This window comes from Mchenga conophoros, linkage group LG22 (genome assembly GCF_057382185.1).
Source record: "Mchenga conophoros isolate Kocher_MC1m ecotype Shallow Benthic linkage group LG22, M_conophoros_male_GT1.1, whole genome shotgun sequence".
Classification (NCBI taxonomy): Eukaryota; Metazoa; Chordata; class Actinopteri; order Cichliformes; family Cichlidae; genus Mchenga; species Mchenga conophoros.
Genome location: NC_140546.1, coordinates 12,020,429 through 12,045,362, shown reverse-complemented (window position 1 = coordinate 12,045,362; position 24,934 = coordinate 12,020,429).

Genomic DNA, 24,934 nt, shown 5'->3' with positions numbered 1-24,934 from the left:
TTAAGGCTGATGTAAATTTTCAATAGTTTAAAGGACAAAAAAAAAAAAACATGTAAATTTGATTTGCAGGGTTTTACTTTGGCAACAACATCATGCAGGGTAATAAGGCAGACCCAGGGGAGCTAAGAAAGCTGTAGGCATATCAACCAGAACAGGCTGTAACTCTATCAGTAACTTCTGCTGACACATAAAGGCCTCTTCAACCATGCTGAGGGCTGCAGTAAGTACTACACTGCTGTGTATACTGCTAAAGACATTTATGTATCTCCTGGACATGAGAGGCAGGGGCAGAGAGGAGGAGGGGGAAAAGAAAAAAAAGAGGAAAAAAACTGCAGAAGGAAAGTGTGAAAGAACAGGCGAAGGGGAAACAGTAAAGACAGAGAGAGGATGAGGGGGTGAGCACAGTGGAAGGTAGATGTTCCACTCTCCTGCTCAGTTCTGCCTTAATGCTGATGTTTATTGGAACTGTCAGTCCTGCTGCGGCACAGTGGCACACACATGCACACACTCACGCATGCATAGAGAGATCTAAGACGTGCCTGCACTCTTTAGCACTTAATACACACACATAAATATGTAAATACTTTAGCTATGAGCACGTGTGTTTTATGCATACTTACATATGAAAGCATACAGACACATAGAGGGATGCCGATAGTCTAGAAAGTAGTGGCAAGCAAAGACGTCAGCTCTATCAGAACTTCAATGTGGATGCACACCGAACATTGAGAAAGAAAGTTGATGTTTTGGTGTGTGCGTGCATGTGTGTGTCTGAATTGCATTATTTTAAAGGTTTTTGCTGCAGTTAGTTGTGCCTCTCTAATCATATGCAAAGGTGTTGTATGTTTTTAAATGTTGAAAAGTTGTTTAAAAATATATGCTCATTAAAAAAAATCTAATTAGGTATCTAAAATGAAAAAAAAAACCCACCTCATTATTAGCGCAATATAAATGTTAATATTCATAGCTATGGACTTTCAAGAGCATGAGCTTCCAGCACAACAAAATTAAGCGTATTTACTTAACAGCTCATAATTTATCTAAATGCCTCCGTTTCCTCTTCTCCATCTGCCATATTGCAGCTGTTTCACATATTTATGTTTCCAGATTTCATCTTGAATTTGTCATATTTAATTACCGTGTTGATAAACATTATTAGAGTGAGTTAGGGACAAAAATAGCAGCAATTATTCTTCATAATATAATTTTTGTTATATGACCAATATCGCATTCTGGAAGATAATCTACTTTGTTAGACACACATTTAATTTTGCTTATGGTGATTATTGAAGCAACGCATTCATAATTAGGCAAGGTTTTCTTTCTACTTGCTAAGCTGACATTGTGGTGAAAGGGATAAAGTTTTCATCAGACAGGGACGACTCCATGTTTGCGGGACTATCGGCACACAAAGCTCTTGTAGTCATTTTCATGCATCTTGGCATTTGCTGCTGCAACGAGTCAATTTTCCCCCACAGGGATTAATAAAGTTTCATCTTATCTAAACCTTTGAGCACCATGGGGTTTTCAGTGTGGTGACTGGAAACCAACTGGTGCCTTGAAACACATGGAGACAGACAGTAATTTGACATCTGGATTATTTTCCCTGGATCTGTAGAGCAGTTTTGTGAGGATATCTTACAAATAATTATGTAACTTTTGAATCCTGCAAGTCTGCCCAGAGTTTAGCTTATCAAGCAGCATATAAACAAACATCATATGACAAGGACCACTTGTGGTTGTGTGAATGACTGCTGTCCCTGAGAGGTAAAAACTTGAGCATTTTTAGTCTTGAGGCAGCTAAACACGGCACACGGACAAAAATAAAAACATAACATGCACAAAGCTTCATTGTTCAATTATTCCACTGATGCAGCAGGATGGCTGGCAAAGTGGCCAAATGTCAAAATGGATGCTGGTAATAGAGATTGCATCATAAACTGCAGAAGTTTAGGCTTTACATTAGAAAACGGTAACTCTGCACACTCATGACATTCTTCTTTGCCAACGAAAAAAATCATGTGCCCCTTTAAAGTAACTGATCTGTTACACAAACCTAATTTCCTGGGCTGCCCTTCTTTACCTTACCTATAAGAAATGGCATGCTTCCACTAATGCAGAACCATGCAATTTGTTGTCTGCTGTGGGGCAAGGAGGAAGGGCAAGTGTTCCTGTTTCTATTGATAGTGACAGAGAAACAGCAGGAAATGAAGAGAGAAAGAACGACAAGCAGAAATTGTGACTGTTCAATGCATCCAAGGACATTGTGGTTCATGGTCAAGGCCAGCATGATAACCTACTTGTAATCAATGTTAACTATTAGCTGTTAACTATGAGAAAAAAAACACTGATACAAAGCATCAATCGTGGCATAATTATTCCCTAACCATAACCAACTAGGTTTTACATTTATGGCATCTTGAAAATTAAGAGCATGGTGTTATTTATTTTTCAAAAAATGCCACCTTGGATATGCTACATTAACAGGCATACAGAGAGTGGCATGAGCCCTCTCTGTTATAATATACACCATAAGTCATTATCCGGCCAGCTTGGCTGTGTCTCTCTCTCTCCTCCTCCCGCTCTCGCTCCATTACTTGCTCCTGCTTCTTAAAGACAGGCTAAATGTGACATCAGTACCGTCTCCCCATCCCAGAGCCAATTTAATGTCTCTGCATGGTGCAACACCTGCCTATCTGGTCAACTGTTACTTCCCATTAGTCAGCTCATTCCCTCCACTGTAAGAAACCATGTGAAAACCCAAATGTGTATGCAAATGTCTTACTTTCCTCTCAAACTCATGAGATTGAAATGCATACCAAATATTACATGGAAATACCATATAAGACAGCACAGGCACACACCTCGAGGTAAAAAATAAATAAATAACACATATTACAGTGCATTTCACATGGACAGAAAACATAAAAACACCAGTAAATACACTTTCATACTATGTGCACCGTGAATCCTCACATACACACTCACATGCAAACATTCATGAGCATGCAGACCTCGTTTTCCAGCTTTGATTCCAACTGCGAGACATCAGAACATTGCATGAATAAACCAATAAACAGCAAAAGAGGGATTAAAAAAAAGAAAGTAAAGGGAAGGCAGTGATAGAGCCAGAGTGACAAACTGAAGGGAGAGAGAGAGAGAGAAATAAAGCAGTAACAGTTAACAGAGTGAGAGAGAGAGATGTTGAGGAGAAGACTCCTGACATCACTCGTCTCCGTTGGTTTTCAGAGGCGAGACAGCTGGACAGACTGCTTATGCAGCAATACCCTTCTGTGTCGGACTCTCTTCTCTCTTTCTCTCCTTATCCCCAACACACACATTCACACAAACACTGTCTGCTGCCTACCCCCCAAACCTTCCTCCTCCTCTTTACTTATCCACACCTCGTCTACCTCTTTAAAACCGCCTCTCTTCCCATTTCCCTATTCCCGGCTCGTCTCCTCTATTGTTTGCGTGTCTTCCTTCTCTCCCCAATTCTTGTCTTCCTCATCCTCACCTCTAGCAACCTTACCTTCTACTATTTACTCTCTTGTTCCCCTTTTCTCCTCTTCACTCAATCAAAGCTCTCAGCCTCTCAGTATTTCACTGCTTTTTGGGGTTCTTATATTTCCCTTCTCACCTCATCCTCATTGTTTTTCCTGTACTGTTGACTCCCCCTGCTTCTCTCCTCACCTCACCCAGCTGCACTGCCTCTCATCGCACTCTCTCCCTGCTCATCTCATCTTCTGTAGATGCATCTCTTCATGTTCTCTGAAGGAAGTGATGAGGATAGACCCCGCAAGTGACCCAGCTGCATCATTCCTCCACCAGTAGGCAGAGAAATCATTTCACATAGAAAAGAAGCATATGTAGAGATGTTTAATCACTACAGTCAGGTTGTTTTAACCTTTTCTGTCTTGTATGGGCAGGAACATCACTGCTTTTGATACTTGCCTAAGCAGCCATCTAAACCCAAAGGCACGTTATTTTGAAGCGTTATCTAAATTCTGTAATGTCAATGGTCACCTGGGGATAAAAACTCTTTTTTGAGTTATCTTACAATGTATGTCATGTTGCTAAAGTTTAACACAGCATTTCCTGTTTCCTCTTGTAAATTATAGGAGCTTTGAGGTGTAGGCTTGTTGCTGTTCCAGGTTGCTGATTGACAAAGTGCAGTTATTCAGGTCAAATCAGCATAACAGTGTAGCACATTAACTGCTCACACGTCTAAAAATTCTCTGCAATTCCAAGATTCAGCCAGAGGCGTAAAGAGTTTAAATGTTAAAATGCTGCACCCCATTTTACAGGGTAACTCATGGCTGAGTTTGGTGCAAAAGTCCCCCAGTCAGCTCGTGACCAGCTGGACATTTGCAGCATGACATTTCTCCCATTTTAACCACAGACTGTACATAAAAGATGGGTGTAGCTACCATGACATCACCCGCCAGGTTGTGAAGTTCTGTTACGAATCGTTAACTTCTGGGTTAACTTTAGATGGGCTGAGTGAAAAAACTGAATAAACATGAGCCTGCTTTTTTAAATAATTGATACGATAATTTACAACCTGAGCATATTGTTCAGTTAAATAAGACCTGAAACTATTAATTAAAATGATAAGGTCAGAAAATAAGTTAACTGAGGTCATAAATCCAAGGAACCTCTTCCCATAGGTTTCTGTACAATCAGAATTCTTTATGCTTTTGAAGCAGTCTCCCCCTACTGGACATTAGAAAGAATGCAGGTTATTTTTCAAACAACTTTGATAATCACAACACTGACTAACGTGAAGTATTATTTTTTGTGAAGAGGTTGTCCAGGAGTGTGTCCTGCTGTTATTTCCATTTCAATATTTCAATCTGTAGCACACTGCATTTCACTTCTCCTTTGAAAAGTGCCATTCAAAACAGGTATAAACACTTTAGACATTTATACAACACTACATACAAACAACTTTATCTGGAGAATGCCGTTTTTTCTCTGAGGTCCTGCCACTTATTTTAAATGCTACAGCAACAATGAAAAAAATGACACTTTCTCTCAATTCATTGCAAAGGCTTTAAATATTACAATATGTTCTAGAGCTGACTTTAGGGCTCTCTTGTTTATCCACAAAACACTGAACGGCTTTGCACAGCACGCCTAAAAGCTAAATTGCTGAATTGAAATCGATGAAATTTCAGGCAGCCTGAAAAAAATCCCATTACGGCTTTAATAATGGCCACAGCGTTAGTCAATGAAAGAGGCATGTGCAAACTTCCCTGTTTGTTGAAATACTGATTGCTGCATTTTTTCTTTAATTTTCACTAGAAGATGTTTTTAAATGAAGTTTTCCTTGCTGGTAATCTCCCATCTGTTAATACAAGTCAAAGTAAACCTGCAAACTGGGGATTTCTGGGATCTGTTGCAGAAATGAAATTAGTGTATTTGCAGTATAGTATATACTTAAAATAAACTTATGTAACTCAATAGCAGGAGATGGTAATGTGATGTAGACATTTCTATAAATTTAAAAATTCATCAGTCACTCAAAAACTTTTCTGCGCTCCTTTAAAGCTGCGTGGTACACTTTTAGAAAATATATGGAGAAAGTTGGTGAAAGGGTTTTCTGAGTGAGGTGTTTAGAGGAGGAAGACTGAATTCCTGAACACAGCTTGAAAAAGCAGGTGCCGTATTTGCCTTTAGTAGTGCTACCTTCCCCTCCTTCCTATTTACAATATAAAGAATATTTCTGGTTCACTATCAGTTCATTTTCTCTGTGCCTATATGTCTGTGCATTTTTTCCCCTCTCTTTTTTGGATAGGGGAAGATAATTGAATGAAATTACCAGCCATTTGCAAATCAAGCAGGTTCCATTCCAAAGTGAGATATCTGGCATTTGAATAATAGTCATACCTTTCAGGAAATAATTGCTTGCATGACAGCAAAGTATATTTGGGTGGAACTATTTTCAATCATTTCTGTGTAACCATGATACCTTTCCCACTTCCAAAAGTTATGTCTGAGAACAGAAGAATCCTTTATGGTAAACTGACACAAGATATCCCAAAAATAAATAAAACCACTGCAATTATTACTATTTCCTTTTGTTCTTTTTATAAATACGCTTGCAGCTTCACTGAGATTTAGGAGTTTTGCAATTCATTTTTTGTCCTGTCACATTCATCGTCCTTGGAAACATCTAGATGATCCTGATTTTGATCCAGCAGTTTCCTACAGTCAGCTGAATGTGCTGCGTTTGTGCTTCTGACGTTTTCTCCTTCGTCTCTGAAGATTTGAACCTTGTCAGATCTCAGGGCAGGCGATGACCTTGGCTTTGTCATTGAGATATGCTGACAAAGTCTAAGCTAGTAGTAAAATGGATTTCACTGGTATCGAAGCCAGAGACGCTTTGTGTTCCAAGTAATCTGCAGGTGTCCTTCAGAAATTTTGTGTATCTCATGAAATCAACAAACCACAGCTTTAATCAATATTTCTTTAATCACACAAATACTTGTCTTTCAAAGTGTGACTCATATTGAAACCATGAAAGAAAATTCAAACCCAACTGTTCTGTTTTTTGGGGGAGGGTTTTAGATTTGTGATGCTTTTACTTTACTGTTTGGGTACTCATAGCACTGAATAAAGAGTAGACCTAAAATGGGATAGAACAGGGATGCAGAGGTTGAACTCCATCAGGTGGGGCCTTTCTGTGTCGCATTTGCTCTTGCTGTACTTAAGTCGGTTCTCTGCAGGTACTCCTGTTTCCTCCCATAATCACAGTCCCGCAGACGTGCATGGGTAAGGCTAACTGGCAATTCTAATTTGGCCACATACGTAAATGTGAAAGTGCAGGGTGGTATCGGTATGTTTATCCCTGCAATAGATTGGCTACCCCACCTTTCACGACGGATGGATGGATGGAAGTAAAACGCAAGAGAACACTGAAGTTCTGTACACCAAGCAGACACAAACACAGCTAATAATTGCTGCACTGCATCTGCTTGATATCAAAACAGATGTTCTCAAACAAGTTGTCAAATTACCTTAAAAACCGATAATATGTCAGTAATTAGTACCTGTTTCTGCTGCCCTCAGCAAGCCCAAAAATCTGTTATTAAATATCTGAATGAGGTGTTCAGTTTTTTATTTAGAAAGGTTGGGTGCCAGATTTAACCATATACACTCTTTTAAATCCCATGAACACAACTCCTACAACAACTACGACAATGATATCATCTCTACAGCTCATTACAGTTTTATTGTTTAAGGATAAACTGTTGGGCGGGTGAAAGGTGAAATATATTCCCTCACTGCAGTGGTGTAGATCCCACACGTTAACCCCCACACAGGCTGTTTTCACAGTAATTGATTCAGACATGCTAATCTTTTAACCCATGTCACTAACTCGGGCTGCATTTGAAGTTATGCTGACATAAGAAGGGAATGCATTACTTTTACGCTATGCATTGTCCAACTCTATTATGTTAATAACTTGCTACTCTGTGCTCTGGATGTGAGCATGTGCATGTGTCTGGTGTGTCTGTACACGCAGAGGGTACAGGCTGCAAGCCTGGCATTATATTTAAATTTTAGCTTGTCATTTTGGATTTGTCGTAAATCTACCTGCAGAATACATTGTTTCTCTGCTGCTGTGCGCGCACGCATGTGTGTTGGTGGATTTGAGAGTTTAATTTTGGAGCGATTACATGAAACAAAGGACATCAACAATGGCTCAACGTATTGATTGCTACCATTATAGACATGCATACCATATGCCAAGCTACCTGATCAACCACTATGGCTGATTAACAACGTTTCTCCTTTTGTGGAATTTTATTGTCGGTGCCGTTGTTTTTGTTTGCATTTGTCATCCAGGACACAACAAAATCCCAGCTCGGGTAGTATTACTATTGTTCCTTCTTACATTTTGTGTCCCTTTTTTGTCACTCTTTCCATCTCGCTCTCATTCCCTGCACTGCAGTGCAAAGACGTCCACGCAGCTGCGAGAATTTTTAATGAAGGCAGCTTTGGATAATACAGCCTCACCCAGGGGACCACTTGTTTGGAAATAATTATCTCTTACAGCTGGCAGAGAGAGAAAGGGACAGAGTTAAAGAAAGAAAAGAGAAATGTGTGAACGGGAATTGTAAGGGGGAGGGGGGGCGAAGGGTCTCTTCATCTAAATGTAGGCACATGCCCGCACTGAGATAGTTGAGAGAGAACAAACAATAAAGAGAGAGTTGCAACTCTGCTCCACTTGCTTAAATTGGCTTGTGCAATTATTAATATCCTGTATTTACAGTGAGCACTCACCTTTGTCTCATACACACAGGAATGCACAGAGTTAAAAAGCTCTAATGGAAGCCGAGCTTAGCTAAATTCAGCTGCGTCTGAGCACGCAAAGCTGGGCTGATGAAAACAAAACAATAACAGTGTAAGGATTTGTGATTAAATTAGAAATGGTGCGGTTGCATGTTGGAAACGGAGCTTCTCTGTGCGGCTGGTTATTACATTTAACCCTCCTGACTTCAGTGTGTGTGTGATAGCACGCTACATTTGCTTTATCTATTGCCGGTTGCCAAACACAAATACAGCCACAGCATGCCACATCAATCCCCTGCTGCTGGTTCCGTTACCCTAAATCATCTAAACACACATGCACGCACACACACACACACACACACACACACACACACCGTCATGTAAACACCCACTGATGCAATAGCATGCCAATACCTAGAGTCGCCCCACCCTTCCCCTCTTTACATTTTATCGCCTTCAGCACAGTTTTCTCTTTTATCTTGTTTTTCCTTTTTCCGTTTCCGGCCCGTGAGTGTCTTTTTTTTTTCAGGAGCCTTATAAAGCTGACAAAGCCAATAAAGAGTCTTTAGGTGAGATGGGTCAATGCTACAGTTTCATCTCTACACAAAGACACCTTCAAACACAGAGCAGGGGGGGAGGAAGAGGTCAGAGGGGTGGAGAGGACACCTGCCAGAGACGAAAGCAGGGGATGACTGAAAGAGAGGGGAGAATGAGGAGAATATTGAGGAAGATATCATGTGATAAAAAGCGATAACGCCAAGGACGAGAGGGAGAGCCTGGGCTGCAGAGGCAAAATGGCAGGACAACAGGAGCAGGTGGATAAAGTCATGATTATGATAAACCAACAGGATGAGCACACACAGCTCACTCTCCCCTCCCCTCTCTGTGCATCATCTCTTTCCTGTGACCAGCCGTTAATTTATGACACGATAGCCGCGGCCATGTGCCTGAGAGCCGCACATAAATCTACCTCATCATTGTTAAACACAAGGGCACATCAAGGGTACCGCCTTCAGTGCACTGCAAAAAAAAATGTTCACCTCAACAAGTCACTAAAGACCTTGTTTTTCTTAGAACTGGTCAGAAGCTCTGCCACTGGGTTGATGAAAATGAATGTAATCCCGGCGTGATTTCAGTATCTTCAAAAAAAACACAGATTTGAAAAAAAAAAAATACTTTTTATTGGGTTTTTTGAAAGAACAAAAAAAGGCAGCCACTCCACTAGAATAATTAAATTATTATACCTGAACATTTTGGCAGGTTTTCCGCGTTTGAAGAAAAACATCAAATGCATAAAGCAGAAACAATTAGCTGATCAAAAAAGAATTAATTGGCATCTTTTTTTTTAGATAATCAGCTGATAAATAATGTTTAAAGCAATGCAAATCATTCATTTTTCAAGCCTCTTAACTGTGAACATTTGATGATTTTACACTACGTTAAATATTTTGTCCCCCATTTTTTGGCATTTAAAGTTTAAGAAAAAACTTTGATTTTTTTTTGTATTTTTGAGGTGTAGTTTGCATTAAACGGACTGGATTGATGTACTTTTATAGCACTATTCTGCTCTTACTGAGGACTCCAAGTGCTTTCACACTACAGGCCACATTCATTCATTCACAAGCCTTTAAGCACTTTTTGCCAATCATACCCACACTCACACTTTAGTGGCAGCATCAGTTGCAATCTATAGTTCAGTATCTTTGCCCAAAGACACAGTGACATGCAGACTGGAAGAAATGGGGACACAACCACTGACCTTCCTGTTAGTAGACAATCAACTCTACCTCCTGAGTGAAAGCAGCCACTAAAAACGCGTTTTGACAGGACAGAGACCAGATCGAAGGGCGTCTGAGGGTGTGCTTATGTCGAGTTATACCAAAACGGCATTTCTTTAATGCCGTGATGTTTGATGACCTAAAATTCAAAACGCTATTAAATAACTTAAACCGAGATGACAACAAAATCCTAGAAAAACAAAACCGAGGCTCTTTGAAAGACAGGAACACAACAGCACCAAGGTTACTCAGCCTTGTTAAAGGAGTGAGATCAGACCAAAGAGGGAAGACAAAGTGAATTATGGGAACAGCAAAGATCAGTTGGTCTGATAAGCTTATTGTCTTCCCCTTCAGCGCAGTACACACTGCACCACAGCAGGAAACTAACAAAGGCAAGCCAGAGGCACTACATTCAAACACACTTCGTCGTATCACAAGGCAGTATTGATTCATCTACATACACACACGTACACCACACAGAGACATCATACAAATGTGCAATCATACAGCAAGCATACAGCGGCCCACACACACACAAAGTCATTTACATTTGATCCTGTATGTTGGAGAAACAAAAAGGCAATACCACCGCGGGCATCGGGAAGGCTTATACTATCCAAAAAAAACAAAAAAAAAACAAAGCTTCCACTTCAGGCTCAGTGTGATAGTCAACACTATCATCACAGTTACACAGACTCTCAGTCTCAAGAGTAATATACAATACTCCCTGTCTTCCATTTTCCGCTCATGCCTCTGTATCTCTTCCAAAAGGCTCATGTCTATATGGTCTCCTCAGTACAGATAATCCAAGCATGTACATGTAATTAAATGTGCACATTAATCACTCACATACTACACACATGCTCTTCGTCTTACCCCACTTTTCTCTTCCTCATCATCATCAACCCCCATCCATTCTGTCCCCACGTGAGGGATCCCTAATTGAGGCCTCTCTCCTGGAAAAAAAAATTAAATTAAAAAAGAAAAAATCTTTGCCACATAGACAAATGGGATTAAATTCTAAACAATCAACCAGCCTTTGGAAGAAAAGGCTCCCACGGGGCACACCTCATCCCATCTAATGCAATTTCTTAGATGTTCAAGCGTTAAATAAATAAATAAACTCCACTCTGTATGTGCTGTAATTAATTTAGAAGCGAATAGAAAATGAAATTACTGCTGGATCACAACCAACACAGAGGGGGAGCACTTTACATTGAGATGATGAAGGAAGTTTCATGTTCATGGACATGTGATGATGTACGTTATCAGGATGAGTGTGAGAGGCTGAGGTCCAATCAACAGCTCCGGAGACCGACTGCAGCGCTTGGTTTTGACTGTTGACAATTATCATGTAAATTCCCCTGCCTGTAACATTTGTCTGACAAATTGAACATTTGCACATTTATTGCTTGTTATAATCGAAATATTCAACATATCTTGCTGACAATAGATGGAAAGTTTGAGATGTATTAGCTGTTCTAATATTGTGGTGGTGCAATAGGCACTGGCATCTCTGTCTGACTTCGAGCTTTGAGTTGAGCTCTCAAGGCCTGTGTGGAGTTTACATGTTGTCTCCTTGTGCTTTTGTGTTTCCTCTGAGTGTTTTTTTTTCTCTAAGGTTGAATGCTGATTCTAAATTGTGTGGTATGATGGACCTGTCCAGGAGGTCACTCTCTCTCTGCCCCGTGACAGGTGGGACAGGCTCCTGCCCTCTCCGAGTTCTATTAACCAATCATTTCTGAGCTTTTGGTTACATAAGGTTAAACAATCTGTGTGTGCAGCAAAATACAAATTACATTTGCAAATCCAATCCTGAATCTTGTGGAAAAATAAATGAAAATGTACCCTTTTCACCCCATTTTACGGTAGTATAAACAATGACCAGCAGACAGAGCAAAAGGTTTTGGCTTAAATATTCACTAAACGGCAAAACAGATAAGCACAATATCAAACATAGTGCTGATTGATGTTTAAGTTCCACTGTTTTTTTTTTAAAACACCGGTATAGTTAATTTTTTGACGCAAAGAACCACGCAATTCAGCGCAAAGTCACAAAATAAGAGATTATATTCGGCTATGGCTAATTTGCTAACAATGCAGGCGCTGAAGAGCATATATAAATAGACGTGTACATTAAATATAGGCTTACAGTGGCAGTCTGGCAGAAACAGTCATTATAATAAAAACAGACTTTAGTAATTGACAGGCTCCAGTGCAAGTTATTGCATTCTGTAGCATTCGTATACAGACAACTTACATCATTTCAAGGGAATCCCTGACTGTTGCCGCTAATATTTTTGATACGGCAGCAGAGATTTAAAAATTAGGTGGCTTGGTAATGTGCACGTTTTTAATCAGGTTTGTCTGGCATTCAGAACATTAAGAAAGGAACTCCCAGAAATGCAAATGCAAACGTGTCAGTCACACAAATGAAAACTCCCCACTTCTTACAATTTTGTCTCTGTGCTCTCTTTTTAAATACCAACAGTACTATTTTTAACCCCCAAAACCCAGTTTGCTTTGGTTCATCATGTTAGCAAATCTAGCTCTTGACATTTTGAAATAGTGGTTAATATTTCTAGAGGATATGTGCACAAACTGTTCTACAAAAAATAAATGCAGAAGTTGAAGTTCTGCAGGTTTATTTTTGACCTTAGAACATGATCGCTTCATGATAAGTGTTGTGACCTTTATTATATTATATGTATAATAAGATTTTGATGTAAAATTCAGCAACTGCTATTACTGTTATTGTATGTTTGCCATTCTAATACTTAAAAGAACATTCAGTTCTAATTAAGGGCTTACTAAACACATGAAAAAAGCGATGGGCAATGCTTTTAAAGACGTTGCGATGAAAGCTTTTAAACAGGATTTGTGACATTTCATCTTAGTTGCTTATTTGAATGCTTCCTTATTGCCATTTGAAAAAAGCAATATGCTTGGCGGCTATGTTTTACAGTGTTTTGACTTAGCAATTTAATTGTCCTCGTGATGTCTGCTTGCCTTTCATACAAGAGTGCATATCAGCGTCAGCATCATGCAGAAAACCCTCACCGATGATTTTCCATTTGATTTACCACAGCTGATTGATGGTGTTGCCCCAGATGAGAAGGGGAATGAAAAATGTGTTTGGATTTTTTATTTATTTATTTTACGGCCGTTGGAAAGAGAGACAAACATGTCATCATCTTTTTGTATGTCATACAAGTGCTCATTCACCCGACACCCACACACACACCGTCTGTCAAACGCACACCTACATATGTTGCTTGTGTCTTAATGGATGAAATGAGGGGAGGGCCTCGTTTGCCAAAGTGTCGGCAGTGGACCGATTGCGGCGAGGTGATGAATGGCTGATCGAGGCTCTGCAGGGGTGCAGAGGAAACAATTAGTGCCATGTTGATCTCTCCTCATCTCCTCCACCCTACATCCATCCCTCACGGCCCTGTTCTCCTCCTTGCTTTCAACATTTGCTTCTAGATTTCTTTGTCGGGCAGTCATTACCAGCGGTGAAATTGTGGCCACGACTGTTGTCGTCGTCTAGCGAGTCTGTCTGTGTGTCTGTGTCTGGACAAATGTACCATAGTAGAAATTAGCATAAAGGAGTCAGGTAGTCAAAAGATTTTGTAAGTACAGTGAACTGATGCAGTCACCAGGTCTTCTGAACAGTAGAGGCAATCAAAATGTGCAACATTTTCTCAATAAGAGGAACCAGACAAAATGCTGAATAGTGCCACATAATATAAGACACCTAATAAGCCAAGGTCTGATCCATGAATACTCAGTAATAATGAAGTAATGACTACTGAGTACCTATGTAATCGTGTAATGAGGCAGTAATGACACAGTACCCATGGGTCAGAATGTCAACATGTTAATGAGTGTCACAGTTGGAGAGATCCCATTACAACATCACTATCTGCCTCCCAGTTCCTTTAACTAAATCATTTTAGCATCTCTCTCTTGCTCTCTTCCTCCCTCTCCTTCTTCAGCTCGCTCACCGTTTTTTTTTTATACTTCAATGAAGTTGCACCTTTAATGCCATTACTATTAATATGCATCTTGAGGGAAGAGAGGGACAGGCATAAATGAATAATGATGGAAATAGGGAACAGGTGGATGAGTGCTGGTGAGAGGACAATTAAGTATCTCATCCCGGTGATGCCAGCATCGTTAATGTTAGCTGCTGGTGAAGTCAGAGGGAGAGGAGGAGGAGGAAACGAGAAATGGGGACAAGTGAACAATAAATGAATTAGAAATATAAAGAAAGATGAAGAGCTGAGGCGGTTGGAGAAGCAGACCAGCCTCAATTTTTAAAGTCCGAGCTCAACATTTACAGTTTCAATGTGAGAAGTCAGTGAAAAGAACTAATCTCAGCAATGTCCTATGACATCCTTAGGAAAGAAAATTGAAGATGATCAAAAAGTGAATGTGAGTCACCTTCAATTAATCCTCTCTGGTCACAGCAATAATGCTTCATGTACAGAAGGAAGCTTTGCATATTTTTTTTGGGAGGCCGTCAGAGCGAAAAAAGTTTCATTTTATAAATATTTTCAGCAGCAACTCCTTTGAAGTGTAATCACACTTTTAAGTATTTAGTTCTCGTCACCACTGTGACTATAAGCAGGATTTCCGAGTGTCTGTGTGTGTTTTCAGCACCTGGCCCTCACATGGCGAGAGCGAGCTTATTTCTCAACTGGAAACAGCAAAAATGCATCGTAACTTTAATCATATTGCAAATTGGAAACCAGGTTGATTAGACACCAGAAGCGAGCTGAGATCTAGGCTGAGTTAAGAGTGATGTGTAAATGTTACTGCAAACACTCTGAAAGAGAACCGCCACAACTTTTATGGAGGAGAGACCAGGGTGCACATTCAGACAAAAACACCTTCAGACACATTTCATCAGACGATCAAAAAGGGGTGCATGTCTGAATGAGGCTTTGCATTTCTACAATGCTATCACAAGGACAGACTCCACAGACAGACGAAACAAAGGGGCTATTTTCCTATTTTATCATGTCAAAACTTTAGAATTTAAATATTTTGTAAATAGTTTCACCTTCTTAAATTTTTGGAGTCCTATTTCTTATTATTGCATGCCACTGTCTGTGTACTTTATAGCTTTTTACTGTTTTTCTGTATTGTGTTCATTAACACAGCTTTGGTCGCTAGAGTCCTCTTTCATTGTTATTTATTAGTCTAGTTTACTGATCAATCAATAAGATGACAAGAGGTCAACCTGATAAAACACACATCAAACTATTTTAAATGGTCTGTTGCGCATTTAGACTGTTGGTTATTATTTAAATCAGGTTATTGCAGTTTTACTTTTAGTCACATTTTAAAAACATACCTGGTTTTGACAGCAATGCTAAAGTACTAGTGTGGATACTGGAGCTCATATGTTGCACAGGACACACAATATAAAGTGTTATCTGTCCCACAACAAGGTCAGGCTGATGAATGGTCACTGCTCTCTAAAGTACAAGGCAGCACCGATCTGTTTATGTCACCCCACGACTCAGTGGAAAACAATCAGTACGTATGTGTGCATGCACAAGTACGTACCAATTATTATACATATAAATACAAGGTTTTGCATAGTATCTAAACACACGTTTAAATTAACGTATTAATGTTCTTTGTGTATTAGAGTCACGAGCGTGTGTGCTTGTAAACATGCGGACAATAACCACAGCAGGTGTCAGAGGATCCCTGCTTTATACTTACAGTGCACAGGCAGATAAATCGCTCACACCGAGTCACCGATCATCACTGCAAATAGGTCATGACATAAACAGGCTAAAGAGGGAGGATGGGAGCCGCCCCATAACTGAAAATTTAAAAGTCTTATAGCAGCAGGAGGAAATCAGCAGCTCATCAGGTTCATGGGTGCCTCAAAGTTTAATGTGAGGTGAGACACTGGAACTAATTCCTGTTTGAACTGGGGACACTGGTCTGATAATTACAACAGTGAATAAAAACGGCCTCACAGTCGAATCTTCAGCACATTATTGTTTAGTGATAAATAATTTGTGTTCTTAGAAGTTTTCGTCCGGCTGAGGTGTCCTTGAGAAGAAATATCGATTTACTGTTTTGTATACTCCTCTAAATGAGATCCTTCATCAAAGTCTAACATTTTCACTGAAATAAGCATTGAACAAAGACTAGCCTGACCTCTGAACGTTCAGACTTAGATACCTCTGTACTTAATTTCTTCAGATTTTGCACAAATGTTCATTTGTACCAAAAGATTTTTTTTTTTTTTTTATATACAGTTAAAGGCCAAGTTTGCTCTGATCGTCCCATTTTTGTGAATGTGATATCAGGAACGCCTGGAGTGAATTTTATTACATCTTACGCCAACGTCCTCGTGGATTCAAGGAGGAACTGATTAGAATTCATTTGCCAAAGGTCAACGTTAAAGTGAGCTCACAAAACATAGTTTTGGCTGTATCTCAAGAACGATAATTATGATGAAAGATCACACAAATATCTGTTAGGGAAAAACTCAGATAAAAAAAAAAGTCTGCACACACATGGATTTAAATTACAACTTGACTGGTTTGAAGAGATTATAATTTCATATATATGAACAATGCATAGGGACGTTTGGCGGATTTAAGCTTAAACCTTACTCTTTGTTACAATGTCGTTTATGCCTCTTTTTGATAAAATCTCTGCGGTTTTGAATGAAACTGTATGAATAGTATTCCGAGGTAGACGCTACGGTTTTCTGTTTTTTTTTATCATAAGCCCTATAATCTTTGTTAAATGTTTTAACACGACATGCAAGATTGAAATGGAAGTAGGTTAAAGGAGAGGCAGACTCGGAGAGAGGGAGGCCCGCCATAATGAGAATCATGCCCTAATTCATTTCAGTCAGGTAGTTAATTCAATGCAATTCACCACACTTATCTGAAGAGCTTTAGAAGAATATGGTAGATATAAAATTTCATTCCGCTGACAAAATGAAAACGGCAGGATGGCAGGGAAAAAAAGACCAAAGGAAGAAATATTAAAAAAACAAAACAAAAGACAGAAAATAACCTAGATTTTAAAGCAGGGTTTCATTTCAACACTCTGGTCCACTTATTATACAAATTACTTTTCATTGTCACTGGTTGGAGTTTTTGTGAGTATGTGCTTGTCACTCGTTCAGTTTTATTGCCCCACATCGGAGAGAGTGGCACAGAGAAAAGAAAACCCACACAAACATTGTGTCTCCTATCTTTTTCAGACTTTGTAGATTAAAGAGAAAAAAAAACTCTGGACTTGGCCATAGAAATTCACACCCGATGAATACGCAGCAAAGGTTAGGATGGTTTATAACACTCAGTTGGACTATTAGGCTTGTTTCCAGCAGCTTCCACTGGAACTAATGTGTCTGGATGAAATTGGCTGTAAAAGCAAAATAACCATGTGAAGCTACGGTCGTGGCAATGCCATGATTTTTATTATTTTATTTTATTTATCATAAAAGCATTTTAGGTAAACTGTTAAGGCATATTTTATAGGGTCTCATTTTCAATTTCATGTTTAGTTACCTTGAAGGCATTATCAGATCTACAAATTATTAGGGGCAATAAGCTTATTAGCTAAGTGGAGTTTAAGTAAAATGCATAAATGAATTCCAACAGCACTGTAAGGTTAAAGTAGAGAGCTTCAGATATACAGTTTCATAGCAGTTCCTTAAGAGTTTCCAGATGCTGAAAATTGTTTTGTTTCAGCTTTGAATTTCCTTTATTTCAGAACATAAAATCATATAACAGCACAGCAAAAAAAAGAAGTTTTGAAGCATATTTAAAGGATGGATATAGTCTCTGGGTCTCATAAAAGTGTCTTAAACCAGAATTATTTGTAATGGCATTCAAGGGGCAACTTCTGTGGTTGCCAAAAGACTTCTAGCTGTATGGAAGTCTACAGGGAAATGACCCCTAGCTTACTTTCTCTGTGACCTCAGTAAATACTTTCCTGAAAGCTTTAGTTGCTAGTTACTGGTCATACTGAAAGTCAGTTTTGTAAATTGTGCTCATTCTAAGTGTCAGAAGCATGATGAATGGATGCTTTAGCAAGCGAGCATGAGGTTTCGCAGTCAGAGTCATCCCTGGTTTGTAACATCTGATGTCAAAACATCAGCATGGGGGCAGTATAAACCCTCAACTCGAGGTTTCATAATAGGATTTTCGCAAACCAGTGGGTGGCGTCACTGTGGCCATGTCCATCTTTTAATCCGTCTGTGGTTTCAACGTCTAACTGCTGATTCCCAGCCTTGCAGAAAATGAAGATTTTACTCGCAATGGTGTAAGTTGATTTAGTTTTTAATTTCAGGCCAGGATGTTAGTGTTGGTTCCATCATACAACAGTTTCCACTGCTTTTGCTTCAAAAGGTGGTTGTTTTGATAATGTCTTGCTTGTTCTTTCTTATAAAAAGACTTATTTTTAACCCTTTTATGCATAGTGGTCACTACAGTGCACAGCTATTCAAAGGCTGTTTTCTTGTATTTGTTTCAGTGTTCGTGGTATACTTGCACATAAACCACTACGTTGGACACTGATGTGTCACTCCATGCCCTGCCACCCATTGGTCGTTTAGTGTTACTACAGATGTATGACGTGTTTCATCATAATTATTGTTATTGTTATTTAAACCTGTTGTGCATGAATTATGACAACCTCAGTCAGGATTTTTCTTGAGTATTTTATTCATCTTTTCATTCCTAAAGATGAATAAAAATCCTGATTGAGGTTGTCATATTTCATACATTAAAGGGTTAAACTAAGAAGCATGCAAGAAACATCCACCTTATCATTTTCGTTCCAAGTACACATACAAATTAAACCAGGCTTCCTATGTAGTGATTCATACAAGAAATAGAACACTTGTGTGTACATTTGTCATAAGTATTTTTTTAATTAAGAAGTCTTGCATATCTTACAAATCTTTGCATTTTAAAGTCTGAAATACTTTCAAACACATATACGAAAACACTGAATTTTAGGTTTCAAAGCTGACTGAGCTGGGTGTTCGTTAATGAAAGAGCTACAGAAGTGCTTGTAGAAAAAGCTCTCTGGACTTGTGCAGCCATTATACAGAGCCCTTCTGGAAATATAGAGAGGGAGAGAGGGGCTTGAATGGGCACTTGTCAAGGTAATGTGTAGGAGTGTGGTGCGCGTACCCGTATGTGTGCAAATACAGGCTACAGAGTGAATGAGTGAGTCAATGAGCGTGTGAGAATCACAGAGATAGATAGACAGCAGGGAGAGGGTAATCTGTGGGTAATCTTCACGAGAGTGCTGACCGAGGTCCCAAATGTTCCACCTTTCTCTCTGTGTGTGTTGCAATGCGAGTGTTTGTATATGTGCATATATATATGTGAGTCATTTTACTCACTACTTACCATATTGATCACCTGCACGTGTTTGCAACTGGCCCTGTGTCCCTGCGTGTGTGTTCTAGGCTGTGTTATATATATATATATATATATATATATATATATATATATATATATATATGTGTGTGTGTGTGTGTGTGTGTGTGTGTGTATCTGGTACCACCCAGTGTGGTTGCTGGGAGGGTTGCTGACAGTGACAGAGAAGCAGGACATTGGGTAATGGAGTTTGTACCAGTTGAGAGTGCATCACACTGACAGATGCTAGTCCCTTCGGACACTGTGGGGGAGGAAGTGCTCATTCACTCTCATTGCCACCTCATGGGAGGGCCCAGTGTACCGCCACACACACACACACACACACACACACACACACACACACACACACACACACACACACACACACACACACACACACACAGATAGAGACAGTGATAGGTTATACACATAGCCAGCAGAGAGAGAAGAGCTCGATGAACAAACACACCTATTTTTGACAAAAAGACACATATTGTACTGTGCACTACACATTACAGATAGTTATAGATAACTAAGTTTAGTTACATGTGAGGACATTGTATGAAATCAAATTAGCTCGACCCAATTACATAAAAAGATATCTTTATCTAAGTTATTCCAATATACTAGGCTTGGTGATCTTTTTGTTTTTCTATGTTGCCATATAAACCATGGAGGTGAGTCAAATATCATTTGTAGTGAAAAAAGCAGGGAAATTACCTAAATCTAGTCTAATATTGAAGGCAATATTTTAAACACACTCAGCACCATAAAAATATATTCACTGCTGTTCTATAAGAGTGGAACCTTAAGTAATGAATAAAATCTAAACTATCTTCAGGGGTTTCTATCAGGGCATTTCACAGAGGAAATATAGTCGGAGAAACTGTAGGAAGTACTTGCAAGAAATACACTTTCTCCTGTGATCATCAATAGTGTGTCTACAAAGACAAAGCTGCACCCATGCAGTTTCACTGTTCCACTTGTGCCAAGCAGTATGTTATACGGTGAGCAGAAAATGCTGTGTCAACCAAGTGTCAAAGATTTTGCTTATGGTTTGACTTGGCTTCCAGTATGTTGCCAGATGTACTGGAAACTTCCTACTGATCCATAATTGCAATTTAAGGAATTTACATCACATAATCTTTTATAAATACTAGAAAAATAGGGAAAGAAACATAGTATCTTTAGAAATTTAAAAAGGAGAATTAACAATGTTATAACAGAGTAGATGTTGTTATGTTTATATAAAGAAAAGGATGTTGTTCATGATTTCAGCCTTTATGGTAAGAGTTAAGTGCCTGTTTGCTGTACAGTGGTCCCTTGTTTATCGTGGGAGTAAGGTAAAATCCACAAAGTAGTCAGCTTTATTTTTTTTACAATTACTATAAATGTTTTAAGGCTGTAAAACCCCTCACTACACACTTTATACATTTTCACACTTTTCTCTCTTGTTTAAACACTCAAAGTTCAAACTGTCATAGAAAAATAAGTCCAGTATTATAGAATGAAACCAAAGATCAAAGCCTGTTTTCAGGTCCAGAACATGGGAATAGAGCATCTGCGAGGGAATTCAACATTAATGAATCAATGGTACAGAAGCAGAGGAAGCAAGAAGAATGAGTTGAGTAAAGTTTGACTTATCTGACTGTTTTGTTTCGCTTAATGCACCTTATAATCCGGTGCACCTTATGGTCTGAAAAATACAGTAACTTCTACCTTCCTTTAGCATGTCCAAAAGTCCAACTTTTTGTGCGATGGTTAGCATCTTCTTCTGCCTTTTGGGTGCTACCACAGGTGCCTTTGACGGTGCAAAACGTTTCGTCGACATTGTTTTGTTTGTTGGGGAGAAAACTTACAAACATACAGTATAGCACTTCAGACTCACACTGCTAGCGATGAAAGATTTATGTATGTTTGACAAGCTGAACGCATTCTGTACTGGACAGGATACACGGCACGAGATTGATTGACAATGGTCTACAGCCAGGACGCAGAACACAATGCACTGTAAAAAAAAAAAAAAATTTTAAATAATTTTTTTTTTTTAAGCATGCAAAATTGCACAAAAAAAAAAAAAATCAGCGAAACAGCGAGGCTGCGAAAGGTGAACCGCGTTTTAGTGAGGGACCACTGTATTTTAACCAACCACCTTATTAGTTGCAACTTTGTAGCACTTGCCTCTTTTGCCTTGAGGACTGCTTCAGCTCTTCATGGCATAGATTCAACAAGGTGGTGGAAACATTCCTCAGAGACTTTGGTCCATTGGACATCATAGCATCACACAGTTGCTGCAGATTTGTCAGCTGCACATCCATGATGCCAATTCACCACAAATGTGCTTTGACTGAGATCTTGTGACTGTTAGGCCAACTCATTGCTGTGTTCAAGAAACCAGTTTGATTTGATGATTTGAAGCATCAGAAGATGAGTACACTACAGTAGCTGATCAAGAGATGAACATGGTCAGCGACATTACCCCAGTAGACCTTTTAAACACCACTGTGGTGTATAAACGTGTTTCCATTAGTACCTACTGTACAATTTTGGTGAGCCTGCACAAACTGTAACCTCAGTGTCCTGCTCTTCTGCCTTCAGAGATGCTCTTCTGCATAACTTGGTTGTAATGAGTAGTTATTTGTTGCCTGTTGCCTCTTTATAGGGTCAAAGAGGTCTTATTGTTCTCTTCTGAATTCTTACATCAACAAGTTACCCAGAGAACTGCCACTCACTAAAGTCTTTTCTCTTTTTAGGGCCATTCCTTGTAAACCCCAGAGGTGGCTCTGTGGGAAAATCCCAGTAGATCAGCAGATTCTGAAACATGTCTGGCACCAACAACCATGCCAAATTCAAAATCACTTAAATGACCTTTCTTCCCTATTCTGATGCTCAGTTTGAACTTCAGTAGATCATCTCGACCATGTCTCCATGTCTAAATGCATTAAGGGTTTTCTGTAATAAAGCCACCTTGTTAGAACCTGTGGAGTCCACCTTTAAAAAGTTAACAGTTTTGTTTAGTGAAGCATCCACAGAGGCCAGAGAGCAGCTTTAAAACCATAAAGATACTCCAATGGGTCAAAAATATCAGCTGAACCCATTCATACCAAGACCCATTATCACAAACAGTAACTCTGGTAAGTGTACTCCATGAAAGCTCTTTCTCTCTCACACATTCACACACGTTTTCAAACACTAATGCACATACATTCAATCACATGAAGTATTATAGCACCTAAAAGCCTGCAGACAGGTGCATTAGAAAGGCAAGATTTGACTGAAGTCACCTCCCAGGAATGTAATGGAAGTGTGATCTGATGAGATTGAAAGTAGAAACACAGCACAAATCCTTTATTATACTCATATTTTACACTGCAGTTTGGGCTTTATCTTTCATCTGTGCCCCAATTTCTTTCTTATATCCCTCCTTTTCTTACACTACTTGGTCTTGGTTGTATCATTTTTTTCCCCCTGCCGTTTCATAAGTCATTTTGCAAGAGCAGGTGTTTTGTACAGTTTTAGTGCAATCAGCAACTCCTCACTTTGCATTAAACAAGAGATTTTATCAAAAAAAACTGCAGAAAATAGAAGATGAATTGCTATTCTAGGGATGGCATATTAAATGTGGTCATTTCTGGAGCCCCTACTTTTTTTTTTTTCTTTTTTTCTCATTTCAATCTCCCCAATTTTCTTGAAGAGCTGTATCACTAAATTAATCTTACATAACCGGCTCTTATCTGGACTCGGGGCTTAAAGCTCTTATCCAATTACAAATTTATCCAGCCCACACTGACGGACTACCTCAGCTTGAGGACACTATTACAAACGCAAGTGGAGGACACTCATTTTCTCTGTCTGTATCATGCCACTTTCTTGCTTTCTTTTAATATACAGATGTTATCAATGCTTTATACCCACATAGACAGAAAAGAAAGTGCTACAGACACACACTAAGTCAACACAGCAGGGAAACACTTGTTGTCTCTATTCATTTATCCCTGTCTCCACTTCATCCAACGAAAAGATATCTATTGTTTATATCAGCAAAGACACGTGGAGAGGGTATGGTCTTAGCGCTCTGGATGAGACTAATCTCAACAACAGGGCCCCATTCTCTCTGTCTCCTTTCAGCTTCTTCTTCTTGCGTGGCTTTTAGAGTAGACACAGCCATGTTTTAAAATAAATGATATGAGCACTGAAGATAACACTAAAGACACACAGCATCATCTGAAACAACTTTACACAAAAGGAGCGTGCTCCTTCTTGTCCTCATTATCTATCGTTCTTTCAACAGAGAGACAAATATATGCATTACATCCCGTGGAGTCCATATTCTGAGAAACCATGTCTTCTGAATGATCACAACCCAGCTAACAACAACAGAAAGATATTATTTCATGTCATTTTATCACACTGTTTCCATATAAAAGGATGAAACTATACACCACAAACTCTGCCAGAGAAAAAAATTACCATAATATTTTCACTTGGCTAGATGTGAAGAGATTTCACACAGGCAGTGGCAACATAGAATGGAGTTTTACCAGTGTGTCGGTTTATAAAAGCAAAATCCTGCAGTCCAACTTTTATGGCCGAAATGCAGTGCGCGTATAGTTGAGGCAGAGTGTGTGTTTTCTATTTCCTATCAGCTGCAGCACCAGTGGTGTTTAACGGTCTGAAAGTAGCCTAAAGAGCCTAAAGATTAAATATACAGATAGAGCCGCTCAGACTTGCCGCCCCCAGCCTGCTGACAGCCAGCTGCCAGTCACTTCCCAGCCCCGGGGAGTCTGACTGTATACACTTTTCACCAAGTTGAGTCGAGTGTCATCAGGAGGTGATGCTTTGTTCACAAAAGCTTTGACGTGTATAGTTTCTAAATGTTTTGATAGCTGAAACATTTCCACTTGCTAAGATACAGACGTTACAACCTGTTGAGCATGTTTTGAAAATGTAAAACAGTAAAAAGTATTAATAAGACACCAACCATTACAAAAGGGCTCCTTCCTCATTTCTGTAACCCCCCCCCCCTCTTCCTCACATAGGATGATAGCACTGACCTCCATGTTGAAAGGGTAAGTCAGGAGCTGACAGTGTAGCTGGACATCCACCTTCCTCATTATCATCTGCAACTTTTTGCATTTGTCTTCTTGTCTTATACGTGCTTTTATTTGGCTTAACGTTCGCTGCTTTGCATATACACAACTTCGCCTGCATTTTCTCAGATTCGTCCTTCTGTCAGCAGGCCGCCCCCAGCCTGCTGACAGCCAGCTGCCAGTCACTTCCCAGCCCCGGGGAGTCTGACTGTATACACTTTTCACCAAGTTGAGTCGAGTGTCATCAGGAGGTGATGCTTTGTTCACAAAAGCTTTGACGTGTATAGTTTCTAAATGTTTTGATAGCTGAAACATTTCCACTTGCTAAGATACAGACGTTACAACC